The sequence below is a fragment of the Ornithorhynchus anatinus genome, chromosome 5, assembly GCF_004115215.2.
Source record: "Ornithorhynchus anatinus isolate Pmale09 chromosome 5, mOrnAna1.pri.v4, whole genome shotgun sequence".
In the NCBI taxonomy this organism is placed as follows: domain Eukaryota; kingdom Metazoa; phylum Chordata; class Mammalia; order Monotremata; family Ornithorhynchidae; genus Ornithorhynchus; species Ornithorhynchus anatinus.
The window spans coordinates 79,136,060-79,156,613 of NC_041732.1; the positions used below are offsets into that span (position 1 = coordinate 79,136,060).

Consider the following 20,554-nt stretch of genomic DNA (forward strand, 5'->3'; position numbering starts at 1 on the left):
TGGTATTAGTTTGGAGTAGAAGCGGTGGATTGAAGCAACGTGATCTGGTGGTCGGAGCGCACAGGTCTGGGACTCAGCAGGGTCTGGGTTCTAATCCTGGCCCTGTCGCTTGTCTGCTATGTGATCTTGTAAAAGGCTCTTAACTTCTCTGTGCCTCAGCTACCTCAGCTGTGAAATGGGGATTAATAATAATAATGTTGGTATTTGTTAAGGGCTTACTACGTGCAGAGCACTGTTCTAAGCGCTGGGGTAGATACAGGGGAATGAGGTTGTCCCACGTGAGGCTCACAGTCTTCATCCCCATTTTACAGATGAGGGAACTGAGGCACAGAGAAGTGAAGTGACTTGCCCACAGTCACACAGCTGACAAGGGGCAGAGTAAGCCCCAAGTGGGACAGGGACTGTGTTCAACCCGATTTGCTTGTATCCACCCCAGTGCTTAGTACAGTGTCTGGCACATAGCGGTTAACAAATTCCACAATTATTATTATTATTATAGATGTGGCAAAGGTAGAACCAACAGGATTTGGCGTAAGATGGCTAAAGATCGGATAGGCAGGTTGAAAGAGAGAGTTGAGTCGAGGATAATGCCAAAGTTACTAGTCTGCAAGATAGAGAGGCTGCTGGTATTGTCTACAATGACAGGAAAATCAGGAAGAGGAGAGTGTTTGGGTGGAAAGATGAGGGGTTCTGTTTTGGATAGGTGAAGTTTTTGTTGATGAGACATTTATGTAGAGATTTCCTGAAGGCCGGAGGAAAATGTGAGACTGCAGAGAAGGAGAGAGGTCAGAATCTGGAAATAGTGATTTGGGAATCATCTGTGTAGAGATGGTAGTTAAAACCATTGGCATGAATGAGTTCTCCAAGGGAGTAGGGGTAGATGAAGAATGGAGGGGGACCCAGGACTGAGCCTTGAGGGATGTCCAGAGTTAGAGGGAGGGAGGCAGAGGAGGAGCCGGCAAAAACCACTGAGAAGGAACTCAGCCCACAACGAAGAATCATCCTAAGCACTTCACTGACAAAGCCCAAGTCCAAACCTTGACCCGGATTCAGTCCTGGGTCTACGCAGACCGAAACCCATCTTATCTCCTTTCTGCTTCTTGGTTTTCACACCACACCTGTCCCGCCCCCCCCCCCCCCCCCGTTTCATTTTTCTCTCCTCCCCAGCTGGTAGGCATTGACCTCTCCGTTTTGGAGTGGGGGTACCCCAGGTCTCCACGGCCAGCTAGCCCCCTCAGGGCCACCCAGCCCAGGATGGAGAGGGAGCAGGAACCTGAAGTTAGGCAGAGCCGGCTCAGCTGAGAGCTCGCTCCGTGGGACTCCACAGAAGGGCTGGAAACACGAGGAAGTGAAAAACGAGGTTGTGCCCCAGACTGATGCAGTCTTCATGAAAAATGAAAATGATTTAAGTAATGATAATAACTGTGGTATTTATGTGTTTGCTACGCGCTAAGCCCAGGGATAGATAAAAGATAATCAGATCCCCCCTAGACTGTGAGCTCATTGTGGACAAGGAATGTGCCTGTTGTTATATTGTACTCTCCCAAGTGCTTAGTACATTGCTTTGCACACAGTAAGCGCTCAATTAATGCAATTGAATGAGTGAATGAAAGATCGTATACAAATCCCTGCCCCATGTGGGGCTTACCGTCTAACAGGGAGGGTGACTCTAAGGGCGAAGGTGAAGAGACTGTGAGCCCCACGTGGGACGGAGCCTGTGTCCGTTCCAGTTGTCTTGCATCCACCCCAGCGTTTAGCACATAGTAAGTGCTGAAGATCTACCACAGTCGGTATTATTTTTACAGATTAGGAAACTAAGGCCCAGAGAAGTTAAGTGGCTTGTCCAAAGTCACCCAGTAATACTCCTGTAGGTCCTCGCCAGCCCACCTCTGCAGTGTCTCCGAGCCAGTTGGGCTGGAGGAACGGAGGATCCGAGCCCCCTCGTCTCTTGGTGGGTTGAGCGGGCGAGGCGGACAACTGTCTGGGGCGTGGAGGCGTCACGACCTCTTTCTTCTCCCCCTCCCTCCTTCCTCATCCCCCGCCCTGACTCTCCCCCGGGCTTTCAGGGAGAGGCCAAGCACGAGCTGGCCGCCATAGGAGAGAGCCTTGTGAGCAGGCAGGCGATCATTCCCCCAGGGGCCGGGAAAGGTTGGATTGGAATGTCCGTTAAAAATCTCCCCCAGCCCCGGCCAGAGGGCTGACCGGAATTATCACGCCCTCGTGGAGAGAGAAACCCAAGCCTACTGGTAGAACTGGAAGCAACAAGATCCCAGATGTTGGGTGTATTTATATGCGTGCGTGTGTGTGTTCTGTTTGCCATGTTCACCACCCACCCCTGCCCACTGTTACATCTGAGCCACCCATCCCACTGTGTGTGTGTGCGGACATGCCGTGTTCACCACCTGCCCCTGCCCGCTGTTGTGTCTGAGAGGCGGAAACACGGGGCCGAGCCATCCATCCGTCCCACTGCCCCAGGCCCTGTGGCAGCGTAACTGAGAGAGGGCAGATTTGGGGGAACTGATGCCAACCAGGGGCCCTCCCGGCCCCCTCGGACGGCAGCGACAACAGCAGCAAGCAGCAGGCGGGGCCTTCGGCCTTTTCCTCCTGGCCGGGCGGCATCCGGAACAAAGGGAGAGGAGCGTAAGTGCCCAGACGATCGCGTCTTTATTATCTCAGTTGTCTCCTGCCTGAAGCGGCCCGGAGATATATGGCCGGTAGGGCCAGCTCCGTGGCCTCGGACCGGCTCCAGCCCCACAGGAATGTCCGACTGTTTTATAGCAAACAGTATCTCACACAACAGCACAACATCCAGGAATCTTCCGCCCTGACAAGCTCATTCTCTCCATTCGCTTGTAAAACAACAGCAGGACCTACAGGGGTGACACAAGCTCATTTGGCTGCTTGGTTCCCAGCAAGGTCCAGGAGAGAGCCAAGGCCCCTCCAGCCCCAGCCTGCTGGGAGCCGGGCCCGTGATTCGGGATGGGCCGGGGAGGGGCTCGGGGGGTCTCCCGGGGGCCGAGAGAGGGCAAAATCGGACGAGCTTCCCCATCCTTCTGGACGGAGCCGGACCGGGTGAGGGGGCCGGGCGCCAGGTGTCCGGCAGAGGGGCTGCACTCGCTCTTACCGGCAGCCGGCGCCTGGAACTCCAGCTCTTGCATTTATACATCTCAGCCCTTTTGTATAACATCAATACCGAGAAGTGGACAAACGGCGGGACTGTTTACAAACCTGCCGGGGCGCAAAAATCCGCAGAGAGTCCTGAATTATCAGCCTCCAGCTGCTCCCAGACGCCACGGGGCCTTCGGCTTCAGAACACAAGAGAACAAAACACACTCGTCGTTATCTTTGGCTTCCTGGCCGGGCACTTGCCCCACGACCTTATAGAATGGGGCTGGGCCGGGGAGGAGGGGGCGGGTCAAGGGGTGGAGTAATTTCCACAGTTTCATTTCCCATCAAATAGCCCAACCTGTTGACCCGCCAGGAGGTGAGAGGCTGGGGGCTCCCCGCTTTCCTGCCCAGACCAGCATCTCCTCCCCTGACCTTCCGTGTAGCGGCGTGGGGCGGGACACCCTGCTGAGCACCGGGACACAGGCCCGGGGTGGGAGCAAGGACTCGCTGGGGGCCGGTTGGCTTCGGGTCAGCCTCGGTTTGCTGGTCTTGGGCAGAAGAGGGTCCCGGGGCAGGAGAACCGTGGAGTTACGAACACATTACGGAAGCGGCTTGACCTAATGGAAAGAGCCTGGATCTGGGAATCGGAGGACCTGGGTTCTCATCGTTTGCCTGCTCTGTGACCTTCCCTTCTCTGTGCCTCGGTTTCCTCATATGTAAAAATGGGGAGTGCATTCTCCTCTCTCTTACTTAGACTGTGACAAGGATTTATATCTACCCCAGGGCTTAGTACAGGGCTCGGCGCATAGTCAGCACTTAACAAATACTAGTAAAACCAAAACAAAACACACTGGGCTAGAGAGACCGCCAGAGCTGGGATTCCACAGGCTCCCTGGGTCCCCCATTCCAGCTCTACTAATTATTTCATCCCTCACCCCCTGCTGCCTTTTAGCAGAGATAGAGAACGTCCTGAATAAATAAAACTCCTCATATGTGTTATAAATCTCCTCTCAAACTTTCCTCTCCAAGATAAATAATCCCAATTACTTGATTCTCACCTCCCAGATGCAGCGAGAGCCAGGAGAGAAACCGCTCCAGAAAGGGGAACACATCTCTAAGGGTGTGGGAGCAGGGTTCCCGCTGTGCCCTCTCCACCATCCCTCCCAGTCGCCCCTCGCCCCCCGACCCCAGTGCGGGGAGGAACCCCAGCGCAGCCAGAGAGGTGCTCTTCCTCCTCTGCCCCGCAAGGTATGCGACATCTTCCCGGGGCTATTCTTAGCACAGGGACGGAGCCGTGCCTCTTCGTATGGTCGGTCTGCCCAGGGGCCACTGGCAGTAGGGGGACGGTGCGCCTGAAACCTGGGCTCCAGCTCTGCCTACTCCTTCCGGAGAGGAGAGGTTTCATGCGTCGCCGGCCGTCCTGGGAGGAGAGGCCATTTGAGGGGGGAAGGGGTCCGTAATCCTGTTCCCATTAGTAATCCTCCCATCAGTAATCCTCCCCTCAACCACCCCCGCCCGCCCCTGCAACAGAGGGCCGGACCAGAGCCCTCACCCGGTCAGCTGCAAGCCGCTCCGCTTCCGCTGAAGAACCTGTCGCCCGGTTGACTGGGGTGTCAAAAATATTTCCAGGCTGTGTAGAGCCGGGCCCCCTGCTTCAGTTGCCCTGGGAACCCCTCAAAGCAGTGGCCACCCAGGACAGCTGACCTTGTGAGTCAGCTTGGAGTCACCTATCAGCCCCCTCTCTGGCCCCTTTTTTTTAATTCCCATTTGTTAAGCACTTACTGTGTGCCAGGCATCGTTCTAAGCATTGTGATATATACAGACAGCAGTTGAAAGCAGTCCAAGTCCCACATGGGTTCACGGTCTTAATCCCCATTTTACAAATGAGGTAACTGAGGCCCAGAGAAGTGAAGTGACTTGCCCAAGGTCACCCAGCTGACAAGTGGTGGAGCCGGGATTAGAACCCATGACCTTCTGACTCTCGGGCCCGTGCTCTATCCACTAAATCACACTGCTTCCTCTGAATCTGCCCATTTCCTTGGCTGCTCCTGAAGAACGTCTTGGCCCCAAAGGGCTGAGTTTCTGGTGGATCAGGGTCCCCGTGTGACTGAGGGCAGTGGAAGGTTGGTGGAAAGGCAGGGGATGAATTTTCTGCTTGTTCTGACCCTGGTACTTGTCATCTGGGAAGTGGCCGGGCCTCAGTGGCAGAAAGCAAGTTGGCTTCATTATCCTCTGATTCTTATTATAATAATTGTGGTATCTGTTACATGCTTACATTGTTTCAAGCACTGTACTAAGCGCTGGGGTCTTGTCTTCTGCTGTCGAGTTGTTTCCGACCCATAGCGACTCCATGGACACGTCTCTCCCAGTACGGCCCGCGTCCATCTGCGATCGTTCTGGTAATGTATCCCTAGAGTTTTCTTGGTAAAGATGTGGAAGTGGTTTACCACTGCCTTCTTCTATGCAGTAAACTTGTTTCCCCCCTTCGAGTGCTGGGGTAGGTACAAGATGATCAGGTTGGCCCTGTCCTACAAGTGGTTCAGTCTGATCAATCAATCAATCAATCTCATTTATTGAATGCTTTCCTTGAACAGAGAGCTGTACTAAATGCTTGGGAGAGTTCAATATAACAGAGTTGGTAAAGACGTTCCCTGCCCACAGTGAGCTTACAGTCCAGAGGGGGAGACAGACATTAATATAAATAAATTATGGATATGTACATAATGTTGGTATTTGTTAAGCGCTTACTATGTGCAGAGCACTGTTCTAAGCGCTGGGGTAGACACAGGGTAATCTGATTGTCCCACGCGAGGCTCACAGTCTTCATCCCCATTTTACAGATGAGGTCACTGAGGCACAGAGAAGTGAAGTGACTTGCCCACAGTCACACAGCTGACGAGTGGTGGAGCCGGAATTCGAACCCATGACCTCTGACTCCCAAGCCCGGGCTCTTTCCACTGAGCCACGCTGCTTCTCATAGTGCTGTGGGGTTGAGGGGGGATGAATAAAGGCGGCAAATCCTAGTCCAAGGGTGACACAGAAGGGAGTGGGAGAAGAGGAAATGAGGGCTTAGTCGGCGAAGGCCTCGTGGAGGGGATGTGCCTTCAATAAGACTTCGAAGGTGGAGAGTGATCGTCTGTGGGATGTGAAGAGGGAGGGAGTTCCAAGCCAGAGGCAGGCCATGGACGAGAGGTCAGTGGTGAGTCTGAGTAGTAGGGAGAATAGATATTGAACCCCATTTAACAGATGAGGAAACTGAGACATGGAAAATTAAATAGACTTGCCCAAGGTCACCCAGCCGGCAATTGGCGGAGCCGGGATTAAAACCCAGGTCCTCTGACTCTCAGACCCAAGCTCATTCCACTAAGCCACGCTCCTTCTGGTTCACATGTTCTGCGCGTAGACCCAAGTTAACCCAGGACTCTAGTAAGGCCTGAAGAGAGTTGAGAATTCTCCAGAGGTTCTCACTTGCTCTACTCCTGCTTGTATCATTTAGGACCAGTCTTCTTCTGATCATAGTAAGCGCTCAGTTAACACCATGGATTGATTCATCGATCAACTTGTGTCCCACTGAGATCTCCAGGTACTTTCCTCCCCTTCTCCCATCCAGCTGACTGCTCTTCATCCATCTTTGAATGGTTTATTTTTCCTTGGTAAAACCATTGCTGATCTTGTCTCCAGCATTTGAGGAGGAAAAGGCATTTCACCTGCTCCTCTCTCTGCTGTAGGTTGCTTTCTCTGAGTCGCCAACCACCTCATCCAGGCAGACCCAATGATGACATGGACAAAAGGATATATTGCCCAGGGATCAGTGACCAAAACACCTTCGGTGACATCCTTAGGTCTGGGGGCTTTGCCCTGTCTCAGTTGACCTGGGATTGTTGTTTTTTTTCATGATGTTTGTCAAGCACTTGCTATGTGTTAGCCACTGTATTAAGCGCTGGGTTAGATACAAGCTAATCAGTCTGGACACAGTCCATGTTGCTCCCAGTCTAATCCCCATTTTACAGATGAAGTAACTGAGGCACAGAGAAGGGAAGTGACTTGTCCAAGGTCATATAGCAGAACAGTGGTGGGGGGTTAGAACCCAAGTCTTCTGACTCCTAGGTTCGGGCTCTTTCCGTTAGGCCACACTGCTTCTCAGTTCTATGTGTTCCAAGTGCTTGGAGAGTACTATAGTAGACATGATGGCTACCCTCAAGGAGTTTACAAGGAGGATCACCACCGGTGTACAGAGGGACGGTTTGTGTGGAACAAGCCACTTCTAATTCTCTGGGTTGAGGTCAAACCTGTAACCCCTGCTTATCTCCCCACTGTTATCTTGAGTCCCCTTCAAGCCCCAGGCTCCCTAACAGGTGTGTCCACAGCCCCCCCCCCCCCCCCCCGTAGCTCCCAAAGCAGTGGGGAACTGGGACCCTAGATGAGGCTGTAGGGAGGGTGGAAACAGAAGAGAATCGGGAAGGTTATTATTATTAATAATAATTATTATTAGGGTACTTGTTAAGTGCTTACTATGTGCCAAGCAGTGTTCTAAGCGCTGGGGTAGATATAAGTTAATCAGGTTGGGCACGGTCCCTCTCCCACCTGGGGCTCACTGTCTTAATCCCCACTTTACAGGTGAGGCAACTGAGGCCCAGAGAAATTAAGTGGTTTGCCCAACGTCCCACAGCAGACGTATGGCAGATCTGGGATTAGAACCCAGGACCTTCTGACTCTGGCCCTTGCTCTATCCCCTAAGCCATGCTGCTTCTCTTGGGGACGTTGGTAAAATGAATCCACCTTCCAAAACACCATTGCCCTCTTGCCCCCTTCAGCAGGTTATTTCAGTTCTTAATGGACCACATGTGCTGTTGGGGGTCAGATTAAGAGGATAGTCTCCGAGGGAGGGGTTTCCAAAAGCATTGCTCCTTTGAGAAATAAAATAGGTTTTCAGGAAATTTGGTCTTCAAGTGCAGGTGGTTTAAGCAGATTCCGCTGTTCACGCTAATGTACAGCAGCACCCCCGGAGAGTCTGTAAACAATCCAGCCCCAGACAGAAAGGTTTCCCTCCAGCGTTTCCAGGGCCGGGCAGGTCCTGACAGAGGCCCGCTGGATCTAGGGCCACCTGGCTGTGTCTGCAGCTTCTGGAGGGTACCTAGCTCTGTCTGCAGCCTCTCGGGGGGCACCCGGACACTTCTGCAGCCTCTGGAGGGCAGCTAACCCTGTCTGCAGCCTCTTCGGGGGGGGCATCTGGCCACTTCTGCAGTCTCTTGAAGGGCACCTACCCCTGTCTGCAGCCTCTTGAGGGGCACCTGGCCATTTCTACAGCCTCTTGAGGGGCACCTGGCCATTTCTGCAGCCTCTGGAGGGCATCTGGCCATTTCTGCAGCCTCTGGAGGGCACCTACCCCTGTCTTCAGCCTCTTGAGGGGCACCTGGCCATTTCTGCAGCCTCTGGAGGGCATCTGGCCATTTCTGCAGCCTCTGGAGGGCACCTACCCCTGTCTGCAGCCTCTTGAGGGGCACCTGGCCATTTCTGCAGCCTCTTGAGGGGCACATGGCCATTTCTGCAGCCTCTGGAGGGCACCTGGCCCCACCTGCAGCTTCTGGGGGGCATCTGGCTCTGTCTGCAGCATCTGGGGGATACCGGGCTCTGTCTGAGGCCTCTGGGGGACACCTGGCTCTGACTGCGGCCTCTGGGAGGCACCTGATCCCACCTGCAGCCTCTGGCTGGGCCGGGGATGGGGACCTTACCCCATATGTCTGTTTACTGTTGCATTGTACTCTCCCAAGCGCTTAGTACGGTGCTCTGTACACATTAAGTGCTCAATAAATGCTTTTGACTAACTGCAGGGCAGGAACAACGGCAACCTGGGGTTTCCAGGCTTGAGTGTTGCTGCATGTTGCTCCTGGGATTTTGATATAATGGAAGAGGTCAAGGTGAATTCAGCGATCTCTGTAGTTCTCTGCAGGGGAGTCAGGTCCCGCTTTCCGTGAACTCTTTAGCCTGGCCTCTCACCTGATTCAGACCAGGGCAGCCCCTGTCGATAAGAGGAGTCCAACCTAATAATAATAATAATAATGTCGGTGTTCGTTAAGCGCTTACTGTGTGCCAAGCACTGTTCTAAGCTTGTCCCACGTAGGGCTCACTGTCTTCATCCCCGTTTCACAGATGAGGTACTGAGGCACAGAGAAGTTAAGTGACTTTCCCAAAGTCACACGGCAGATAAGCATTTAGTACAGGGCCTTGCCGACAGTAAGCACTCGATAAATACCAGTGGGAAAAAAAAAAACCAATTTAGGCAGTAGAGTAGGTTGGCTGTTACCGGATTAGCGTCAACTGCTCAGGCTGGACAGGAGAGTTGCCTTGGTGGCCCAACTCTTTTAGCCTGGCTTGGATATGGGTGGGTGGGAAAGTGAGTGAGTGGGTGACTGAGTGGGTGAGAGTCAGTTCTTGGGTAAAGCAGTGGGGAGCTGCCCAGACTGGCCTCCGGTGTGAGGAAGGAGGCAGCTCAGCCCGCTCTGCTGGAATCCAAACTGCAGTGGGCGGTGATGGGGAAAGGAAAAGGGCAGTGCGACTCGTGCCGTTGAGGAAATTTTCTGAAGCCAATTAAGGAGATTGGTCCTCCAGGCCGCATCCGCTCCCGCTCCTTGGGGCCTGGGCCTTCTTGCCTCAGTTAGGGTCAAGGGGCAGAGCCCCGTCAGCATTGACTGTGGGGGTCCCAGCCTAAGAGCTGTGGTATCTAATAATAATAATAATGTTGGTATTTGTTAAGCGCTTACTATGTGCGGAGCACTGCTCTAAGCGCTGGGGTAGACACAGGGGAATCAGGTTGTCCCACGTGGGGCTCACAGTCTTAATCCCCATTTTACAGATGAGGTCACTGAGGCCCAGAGAAGTGAAGTGACTTGCCCACAGTCACACGGCTGCCAAGTGGCAGAGCCGGGATTCGAACCCATGACCTCTGACTCCGAAGCCCGGGCTCTTGCCACTGAACCACGCTGCTTCTCTATCTATCAATTAATGGATCAGTGGCATTTATTAAAAAAAATTAAAATAAATGTTGGTATTTGTTAAGCGCTTACTCTGTGCAGAGCACTGATCTAAGCGCTGGGGAAGATACAGGGTAATCGGGTTGTCCCACGTGAGGCTCACAGTCTTCATCCCCATTTTACAGATGAGGTAACTGAGGCGCAGAGAAGTGAAGTGACTCGCCCACAGTCACATAGCTGCCAGGTGGCTGAGCGGGATTCGAACCCATGACCTCTGACTCCCAAACCCGTGCTCTCTCCACTAAGCTGTGTGCAGACCACTCTACTAAGCACTTGGGAGAGTATTCAGTGGTATTTTCTAAGTGCTTACTATGCGCCAGGCACTGTACTAAGCGCTGAAGTAGATGGATACAAGCTAACGGGGTTGGACACAGTGCCATGTCCCACACGGGGCTTACATTTTTAATCTCCATTTTACAGATGAGGTAACTGAGTCACAGAGAAGAGAAGTGACTCGGCCAAGGTCACAGAGCAGATAAGAGCAAAGTAACGGATTTGGGTAGACTTTTTTTTTTTTTTAATGGTATCCGTTTAGTATTTACCGTATGCCAGCCGGGACTTTAAGTGCCGAGGTAGGTACAAGCTAATCGGGTTGGACACAGTCCCTGTCTCAAATGAGGCTCACGTTCTTAATCCCCATTTTCCAGATGAGGGAACTGAGGCCCAGAGCAGTGAAGCGACTTGCCCGCAGTCACACAGCTGCCGAGTGGCAGAGCCGGGAGTCGAACTCATGACCTCTGACTCCGAAGCCCGGGCTCTCGCCACCGAGCCGCGCCGCTCTCCAGGCGGGTGTTCCGCCCGCCTGTATCCCGCCATTTAAGCGGGTGAGGCCTGGGTGTTTCCGAGCACGCCGGGGCCCTGGCCGGGGGAGAGGAGAGGTCACTTCACCGGGCTGGGGGAGGGAACTGCGTTAAATAGGTTTAGGGGCACGTGAACCAGGAGGTGCCGGAGGGCCCAGGCCATATGCAGGTGGAGCTGGGAGTCGTGCTCGCTGCCTCAGTTATATTGGGACCAGACACCCTCGGGATCCGTAAACCGATCCCGGAGGACAGAGATCCAGAGCTGACAGGTGCGGCTAATGACCCGAGCCTCGCCCCGGCCCCTGCCCGTCTCTGCCCCGGCCCCTCCGCCGCTCGCTACCTCGCTGGTTCTTCACTCGTTCGTTTTAGTTCCTTGGTGGGCTGGGTCGGTCACGGCGGGAACAATTCGGGACCTCGTCCGGGTGGAGATTCGGAGGGGCAGAGGTAGAGCTCCTTGCGGGCAGGGAATGAGCATGAGAAGCAGCGTGGCCTAGTGGATAATGATAAAAACCATGATGGTACGTGTTAAGCGCTTACTATGCCCCACAAGGGACAACCTGATTCCCCTGCGTCTACCCCAGCGCTGAGAACAGTGCTCCGCACCTAGTAAGCGCTTAACAGATACCAACATTATGAGTTCGACTCCCGGCTCCGCCACTTGGCAGCTGTGTGACTGTGGGCAGGTCACTTCACTTCTCTGGGCCTCAGTTCCCTCATCTGGAAAATGGGGATTAAAAAGTGTGTGAGCCCCACGTGGGACAACCTGATTACCCTGTATCTCCCCCAGCGCTTAGAACAGCGCTCGGCACCTAGTAAGAGCTTAACAAATACCAACGTTATTAACACACTCTCGCGGCCCACCCCTCCCCGTCCTCTTGCATTCTGTGCCCCCCGGGGAGAGTGAAGCGGGCAGCTCGGGTGTTTTTTCTCACAGTGGATGGGTCTTGCACCCCAAAATGAATCAGAAGAGGGATTCTACCACTCTTAGTCAATCGTACTTATTGAGCGCTTACCGTGTGCTAAGCCTCTGGGAGATTACGATAGAACAACAAACAGACGTCCCTGCCCACGACGAGTTTACAGTCTAGAGGGGGAGACGGACATTAATAGCAATAAATAAATTACAGATATGTGCATATGTACCACTGCCCCTTATGGAGAGGGTTTGCCTCATTCACGTAACACAGAGAAGCAGCGTGGTCTAGTGGAAAGAGCACAGGCCTGGAGTCAGAGGTCCTGGGTTCTAGTCAGAGGTCATGGGTTCTAATCCCGGCTCCGCCGCTAGTCAGCTCTGTGACCTCGGGCAAGTCACTTAACTTCTCTGGGCCTCAGTTGCCTCATCTGTCAAATGGGGATTAAAACTGTGAGCCCCACGTGGGACAACCTGATCCCCTTGTATCACCCAGCGCTTAGAAGAGTGCCCTGCACATAGTAAGCGCTTAACAAATACCGCAGTTTATTTATTTTTAGTTCCAAGTCCGTCACTTGCCTGCTGTGGGATCTTTTGCAAGTCGCTTCATTTGGGGAAGCAGCGTGGTTCAGTGGAAAGAGCCCGGGCTTGGGAGTCAGAGGTCATGGGTTCGACTCCCGGGCTCTGCCACTTGTCAGCTGTGCGACTGTGGGCGAGTCACTTCACTTCTCTGTGCCTCAGTTACCTCATCTGTAAAAATGGGGATTAACTGTGAACCTCACGTGGGCCAACCTGATCACCCTGTATCTCCCCCAGCGCTTAAAACAGTGCTCTGCACATAGTAAGCGCTTACCAAATACCAACATTATTATTCTCTGTGCTTCAGTTTTCTGATCTGTAAAATGGGGATTCTGTACTTGCTCTCCCTTTAATTAAAGGGTGTGAGCACCACGTCGGGCAGGGACGGTGTCTGACCTGATGATCTTGTATTCACCCCGGTGCTTAGTCCACGCTTGGCATGTAGTAAGGGCTTACAAGTTATTCTTATTATTACGCCCACCCAGAGACACGCACATGTGGCCGTAGAAGGCATCCCTCTCTCCCTCCCTCTGTCCTTTCTGGGGTGCCATGGGATTCATCTCCTTTCAGTCCAGCAAGGTCCCCTCCCTCCGAACTGAAAGCCAAGTGGCCTAGCGGAAGGAACACGGGCCTGGGAGTCAGAGGACCTGGGTTCTAATCCCGGCTCTGCCACGCGTCCGCTCTATGACCTTGGGCGAGTCACTTAACGTCTCTAGGACTCAGTTATTTCCTTCTAAAATGGGGATTAAATCCTTCTCCCGCCGACTTAGACTATGACCCTCAGCGTGGGACAGGGACTGTGTCCAACCCGCCTGGCGCAGTGGAAGGAGCACGGGCTCGGCACTCAGAGGTCGTGGCTTCTAATCCCGGCTTTGCCACTTGTCTGCTGCGTGACCTTGGGCAAGCCACTTGACTTCTCTGGGCCTCAGTTAAAATAGGATTTTAAAATAGGGATCAAGACCGTGAGCCCCACGTCGGACAACCCGCTTACCTCGTGTCTACCCCAGCGCTTAGAACATAGTGAGTGCTTAACAAATATCATGATTGTTATTATTACCCCGTGCTTGGAATAATGCTAGGCACATAGTAAGTGCTCAACCAGTACCGTAATAATAATTGTTATTAATATTTCCTTCAGGAGCCTTTACCTGAAACCAGCAGTGCAGACTCCACTCACTCCAACTTTCACCGACCCTTCTCCGGGCCAAGGAAGGCCAGAAGCAGAGCTGGGGCCCAGTCAGTGACATTCTGCTTCCACTGACTGAGCATATGCAGGGTGCGTGCCAGGCACTGACCACAAAGGTCTCCGTCAGCAAGCGGGGCCTCAACCTGGCGTGCTGTTAGAATCGGTTCTGTGCTCCCTGAAGGGGACGATCACTTGGGGAGAATGCCAAGGACAGAGCGTATCCCACCCGGCCTCCTGCCTGCTGTCTGCCTCCTCCCGCTCTCCTCTGACGGTCGGGGAGCGTCTCAGAATAACAATCACTATGGTATTTGTTAAGCGCTTACTGTGTGACAAGCACCCATCTAAGCACGAGGGTAGATAGAGGATGATCGGGTCGGACTTAGTCCCTGTCCCACACGGGGTTTACAGTCTTCATCCCCGTTTTACAGACGAGGTAACTGAGGTCCAGAGAAGAGAAGTGACTCGTCCAAGGTCACACGCAGACAAGTGGAGGAGCTGGAATTAGAACCCACGTCCTCCGACTCCCAGGTCCACGCTCTTGCCAGTAGGCCATGCATCCGCCTCTGAGCTCGGAAGGAATGCCGGGTGCAGAGACTAGTAAAGGAGCTGTGGATTCCACCTTCCCGACCTGGCTGCAAGGGGCTTCCTCCTCCGGCCTAACACCAGGACTTGGCGGTGACTTCTTGGGGAAGCTATTCATTCGTTCAATCGTATGTATTGAGCACTTCCTGTGGGCCGAGCACTTACTAAGCGCTTGGGAGAGTACAGTACAATAATCAACGGTCACATCCTCTGCCCGCAGTGAGCGTACAGTCTAGAGGATGTCACAGGAAAGGAAGAGGTGATGCTTGCTTGCCCAGAGGACTACAGGAAACACTGTTGACCTAGAAACCGGCAGCCCAGGGTCCCGGATCCCTGGTCGCTGATGTCCGGTAGCCTTCCCCTGCCAGGGCTGGGAAGCAGCGTGGCTCAGTGGAAAGAGCGCGGGCTTGGGAGTCAGAGGTCATGGGTTCGAATCCCAGCTCTGCCGCTTGTCAGCCGGGTGACTGTGGGCAAGTCACTTCACTTCTCTGTGCCTCCGTTACCTCATCTGTAAAATGGGGATGAAGACTGTGAGCCTCATGTGGGACAATCTGATGACCCTGTATCTCCCCCAGCGCTTAGAACAGTGCTCTGCACATAGCGCTTAACAAATAACAACATTATTATTATTATATGCCCAGCAGAGTTTGGGCCATCCCACGGGAGCTTGGCAGGGAGGTTGGACCTGAGCAAGAGTGAAGCTAGTTGTGGGCAGGGAGCGTGTCTACCAACTCCATCATACTGTACTCTCCCAAGAACTTGGTATATTATAGCACACGGTCAGTGCTCGTTAAATACGATTGATCGAAGGATTGGGGAAGGGCGTATCCAGAAGCAGGCAAAGTCGTCCAGGTCATTCATTCATTCATTCAATCGTATTTATTGAGTGCTTACTGTATGCAGAGCACTGTACTAAGGTCACTGGTTGGGTGTGTTTAGGAAGGGGAGGGAAGTAATCATTTTTACTGTGCGCCAGGCACTCTACTAACTGCTTCGGGGAATACAAGCCAACGAGATTGGACACAGTCCCTGTCCCACATCAAGCTTACAGTATTAATCCCTATTTTACAGATGGGGTAACTGAGGCACAGAAAAGTAAAGTGACTTGACCAAGGTGACACAGCAGGCACGTGGTGGAATCAGGATTAGACCCCAGGTCTTTCTGACTCCCAGGCCGGTGTTCTATCCACTAGGCCATGTTGCTTCTCTTTGAGTCCTTGAGGCCGTCAGAGGGTCTGGGGAAGGCCAACCCCCATCCCGGAGCGGGGGATACCGGGGAGCAGAGTCTTACCGGTGGTCTCCGTGAACGCGGCTCCCACGGCCCGAGGCTGAGCTGGGAGGGGGTCTGGCTTGGGGGCGCCTGCTGCCCCGCGTGGGTCCGTCTGTCCGGCGGGTTGGAGCCCAGCCCCGGTCCTGCCCGTGTCCGGGGGCCTGGACCCCAAGGCTGGTCCCTCCACAGTATTGTAGTTTCGGCTGGGGAAGCCGGGTCGTGGGGAGATGGAAGGGTGACGGGGTGTCGGGGAACCTCCCCCCAACCCAGCCCGCACATGTGCTGCTACGACGCCTCTCTGCGGTGTGACGACGCTCCTTGAGGGACCGGGCCTCCACCCCTGCCTGGCTTCCGGGCCTCCCCTCCCGGGGTGCTCGGAGCCTCTGGCGAGGCCGCAGCCTCTTAACCCGGAGGATCCCGGGGCCGTCGGTGTTGTTGTTGGCAGGGCCGTGCCGGGCCCGTGCAGGGGCGGGGGCGCACGCCAGCCCTCACTGTTTGTGTTGGAGCGGCTTGGAGGCTGCAAAGGGAATTAGCTCAGCGGAGCTGCTAATTGCTGTGAAGTGCAGGGCTCGGGAGGAAGAGGCTCACGCACACAGACACACACACACCCGCACACACCCCTACATGCATGCATACACATGCATCCACACACATGTGCACGCGGGCCTTGGGATGGGGCTTTCGCTGACGGCCTCGGGCTTGCAGGGCAGCCCACTTCTCTTTGTTCCTCCCCACGGGAGTCCTAGACAGGCACCTCGTCAACACCTTTCCTCCCCAAGCCCCAGGGTGGGGGGGGGGGGTGGTCTAGGATCAGCAGGGGTTAGGGGGCCCTGGGGCTCCAGCCGGAAATGGCCCGTCGGAGCAGCCTGTGAAGTCATCTCTTCGGCCGGTCGTGCCAGGCCCAGCTCGCTGCCCGCCCCTGCCTCCTCCGCGCCTGCCGCCCTCCTTCCCCCATCCTTCGAAGCCCGGCTCTCCCTGCCTTCACCCCTCTCCCCAACTTCAGCGCTATCTCCTCCAGCCAGAAGCCGGGCTCTCTCCGTCCACTCCTCTCCTCCTCCTCTTCCGGCTCCCACCTGCCCGGGTCTTCCAGCTCCCATTTCCTCCTGTCCATCAGAGGCTCCTGGTTTTTGTCTTCGTCCCCGCTGCCGGGGGCCTTGGGCTCGGGCTTGGGTTTCGGCTTTGACTCAGTCTTGGGCTTGGGCAGATTCTTTCCATCCCTGGACCTCACCCTGCCCTTCTTAGCTGCCTCATTCTTCCCCCAGCCCTCATCGCCCTCCACCCGACTCCCCAGCCTCACTCCCGCTGGATCTCCCCTTCCCTTCCCCTGCCTCAGAATTCTGGCCCCTCTGCAGAGTTGGTTACGTGGATCTGGGTGGGGAGAGTCAGTCATTCAATCAAATTTACTGAGGGCTTATTGTGTGCCAAACACTGTACTAAGTGCTTGGGAGAGTACAATATAACAGTAAACAGACACATTCCCTGCCCACAGTGAGTTTACAGTCTACAGGGAGAGGTCTCGGTGGCCCGCCAGGAGGCTGGGGGGAGGCAGGGCAGAAGCAGCGTGGCTTCGTGGCAACAGCCTGGGCTTGGGAGTTAGAGGACACGGGTTCTAATCCCGGCTCCGCCATCTGTCTGCTGTGTCACCTTGGGCAAGCCACTTAACTTCTCTGTGCCTCAGTTCCCTCTGTAAAATGGAGATTAAGACTGTGTGAGCTCCACGTGGGATAACCTGATTACCTTGTATCTACCCCAGTACTTAGAATAGTGCTTGGCACATAATAATGTTGGTATTTGTTAAGCGCTTACTATGTGCCGAGCACTGTTCTAATCGCTGGGGTAGATACAGGGTAATCAGGTTGTCACTGACCGAAAACCATTATTATTTTTACTCTTATTATTACTCCCAACAGCAGGATCCAGGTACGACCAACAAAGGGCAGAGGCAAGGGCACCCAGCCCCCCCTTACCAACCTACTTTTCCTGAGCCCAAGCCCTCTCGGGTGAAGGACATATGGACGGGGCAGGGACCTGGTGAGTGTCACCTTATTCTGGGGGACTCCCTTTATCCAGACTGCCCACATCAGGTCTTGTCCCTACCTTGACCCCCAACCATCACCCTGTCCGTCTCTATTCCGACTCTCCTGGGTCACTGGATTCACTTCTTTGCAGCTGGGCTTGGTGGGTGCTGGGGGCCCGTCGGGGAGAGGTTGGAGATGAGAGGAATAACCTGGGACGATCAGTGGTGGGACTTGGAAAAAGCGAGGCCTCTGGAGATGTCAAATTTAGCTCCCAGGCCCCAAGCCCCAGCCCTGAGTTCCCAGTCCCCATTGAGAGCTTACTACGTGCAGAGCGCTGTACTAAGTGCTTGAGAGAGTTCAATACAACAGAGTTGATAGACACATTTCCTGCCTACAAGGAACTGACAGTCTAGAGGGTAAGTCACTTCTCCAGGGCTCAGTTTCTTCATCTGTCAAATGGAGATTAAATATCTGTTCTTCTACTTGAAACGGAGATTAAATATCTGTTCTTTCTTCTACTTGGAACGTGAGTCCCGTTTAAGACAGGGGCCTGTGTCTGACCTAATTATCTCATATCTACCCCAGCGCTTAGTCCAGTATTTGGCACATAATAAGTGCTTAACAATCCCCTCTCGGGGTCGCACCTGGCGAGTTTCTAGTACTCTACCAGTCTCGACTCTGGGAGGGAGAGTCTAGCAGAGGCATATCCACTCCATTCCTAGCTTGGGCTGTGGCTAGTGAGTGGAAGGCAATCTGCTATAAGTCAAAACTCATCTATGCTGGGCAGCAGTGGCATGGGAGAGAGTCGAGGACAGAGACTTATTTACCGCGCGGAAGGAGGCAGTGGTAAACAACTTCTGTATTTTTACCGAGAAAACTCTACGGACACACTACTAGAACGATTGCAGATGGAGGTGGGGCGTTCTGGGAGAGATGCGTCCAAGGCGTCGCTATGGGTCACAGATGACTCGACGGCATGAGACGAGAGAGGTGCTTAACAAACCCCACAGTTATTATCCTTATTTTTTATTTATTATGGTATTTGTTAAACGCTTACGATCTGCCAGGCGCTGGACTAAGCGCCGGGGTAGACAGAAGATAATCAGGTCAGACACACCGTCTCTGTCCCACATGGGGCTCCCAGTCTGTCTCCTGCTCCTTTCTACATGCCTGTGGTCTTTCCTGGCCCACGGCCAGTCCCTCTCTGACCGCCTGGGACCTATCCCCTGCTGCTGCCCTGCCTGAACCCCAATGGGGAGAGAGGGGGAGGATCTGGGAGAGTGGGCCTCAGACTCCCGGCTCTGGGACCCATCTCTGCCTGCCGACTTCCTCTTGTCCCTCGTCCAGAGATTCCCGGTTCCTCTCCGTTCATTACCCTGCCTGACCTCTCCCGCAGCTGACCGCATTTCCCTGATATTTCCCTGGATCCTCCCCATTCTTCCTGCCTCCCTTGACTAACGAGAAGAATCCATCCTGCCCGTCTCCCAGCCCCTTACGTGCGTATAAACAGTTCTCTCACTCCCCCTCGATCTTCATTTTTCCAGGCGGAACAGGCTCCATCTCAACCTTCCTCCCCCATCTCTTCATTCCCAAACTCTGCTGGCTCTCATTTTTCTCCTCTTGGCTTCTTTAGTCTCATCCCATTCTGGCTCAGATCCGGACAGGGCTGGGCCTGGGGGTACAGCTTTAACCAGAGGGCAGCAGGGACAGCTGCTCCCGGTGCCCCCTTTCCTCCATTCCTCCCCCCCCCCACCTCATCCACCCCAAGGACGGTGAAGGTAGGGAGATGTCTCGTTCAGGAAGAGTGGAATGGGCTGGATTTAGTCTTGGGGGGCCCATTGTCACGCTCCTCCCTGATCCTAAATTGGGGTGGTCTTGTGAGGCCAGGAATCAATGGCTTCAGGAACATCCAGCTGACTTCCCTGTGGTCCTGGTCCTTCAGGCCTGGGCATATGATTCCCCAGCCTTCACCTAGAATTCCCTCATCTGAGACAAGTGCCGTGGCTACTGAAGGAAAGGAGATCCAAAAATAGAGTTGCCAACCCAACTCCCCTGGGTTGTTCACACCAACACTTCTAGGGGGAATTATTATTATTATTATTATTATTAACAGCATTAATAAAAATGGTACTTGTTAAGCAATTACTATGTAGAAAGGACTGTTCTAAGTACCGGGGTAGATACAAGTTAAGTTAGAAGTGGGCCCTGTCCCACATGGGGGCTCACAGTTTTAACCCCCATTTTACAGATGAGGCAACTGGTTATAGGTTTGGAGGAGGAATCTCTTGGAACAGGACCTAGTCCTGGGAGGAATCCGAATGGTAAAGGGTCACAAATCTCCACGAGCTGTTTCGCACAAAATTGGTATTCACAAACAGCAGACACCAGGGAGCGGCCCAGCCTTAAAATTGTCACTTTGGATGCGGCTGGTTTTCGTCGAGGTTGAAAGTCAGGTTCTAGAGGTCAAAGTCCCGCGGGAAAGCAGGGCCTGGAGTTCTCGTTTCCCAGGGAATGGGGAAACCCAGGATCCCATGCTGTATCTGGCTTCTTCCAAGACCACGTCCTGGGCCAGATCGGTGCCTGCTGAACCTCCTTCCCCGATTTCCTTTTACACTTTCTCTCGTCTTCAGCACACACACAGAAAGTAAACAAGCTGCTGGAACTTAATTTGATGCTGGTCCAACTTGGCCAGTAGGGATGATGGTAGGGGAGGAAGTCCAGGGTGGGTTAGATGTTCCTTGCATGTTCACCCTTGTAAGAAGCTTGTTTCGGGGGCAAAAGTAGGAGGGAGATAGAGAAAATGCCAAGTGGAAGATTTTGTCTCTTTCGAGGTCGCAGAAAGACTAGGGACAGTATAGACGACACTGTGATGTCTAGCGGCAGCCCATGGGAGAGGTCATCTTTGGCTACCAGGTGGCCATGCTATTGGAAGGCGTCTACTTGACCATCAACACCAAGCTGGTCTGCGTGGGCCAAACCGAACAACTTCCAGTGACCTGGGGGGTGGTCCAGAGTGACCCCCTGACCCCCAGGAAGAACCAGTTGGACCTAGGGCTTTTTGGTTCCTCCT

At 53.9% G+C, this 20,554-nt stretch overlaps 1 long non-coding RNA gene and 1 other non-coding gene across 2 annotated transcripts; one reads left to right on the forward strand and one right to left on the reverse strand.

Annotated features, from left to right (window-relative positions):
- Positions 1-2,645: 2,645 nt before the first annotated feature.
- Positions 2,646-3,304, reverse strand: LOC114812031. The gene is made up of 2 exons (XR_003759699.2): positions 3,229-3,304; positions 2,646-2,870 (listed from the first exon to the last, which is right to left on the reverse strand). It is a non-coding gene; the product is annotated as an uncharacterized LOC114812031 (long non-coding RNA).
- Positions 3,305-18,110: 14,806 nt separating this feature from the next.
- LOC114812363 lies at positions 18,111-18,248 on the forward strand. Its single transcript, XR_003760019.1, has one exon. It is a non-coding gene; the product is annotated as a small nucleolar RNA SNORA7 (small nucleolar RNA).
- Positions 18,249-20,554: the final 2,306 nt, after the last annotated feature.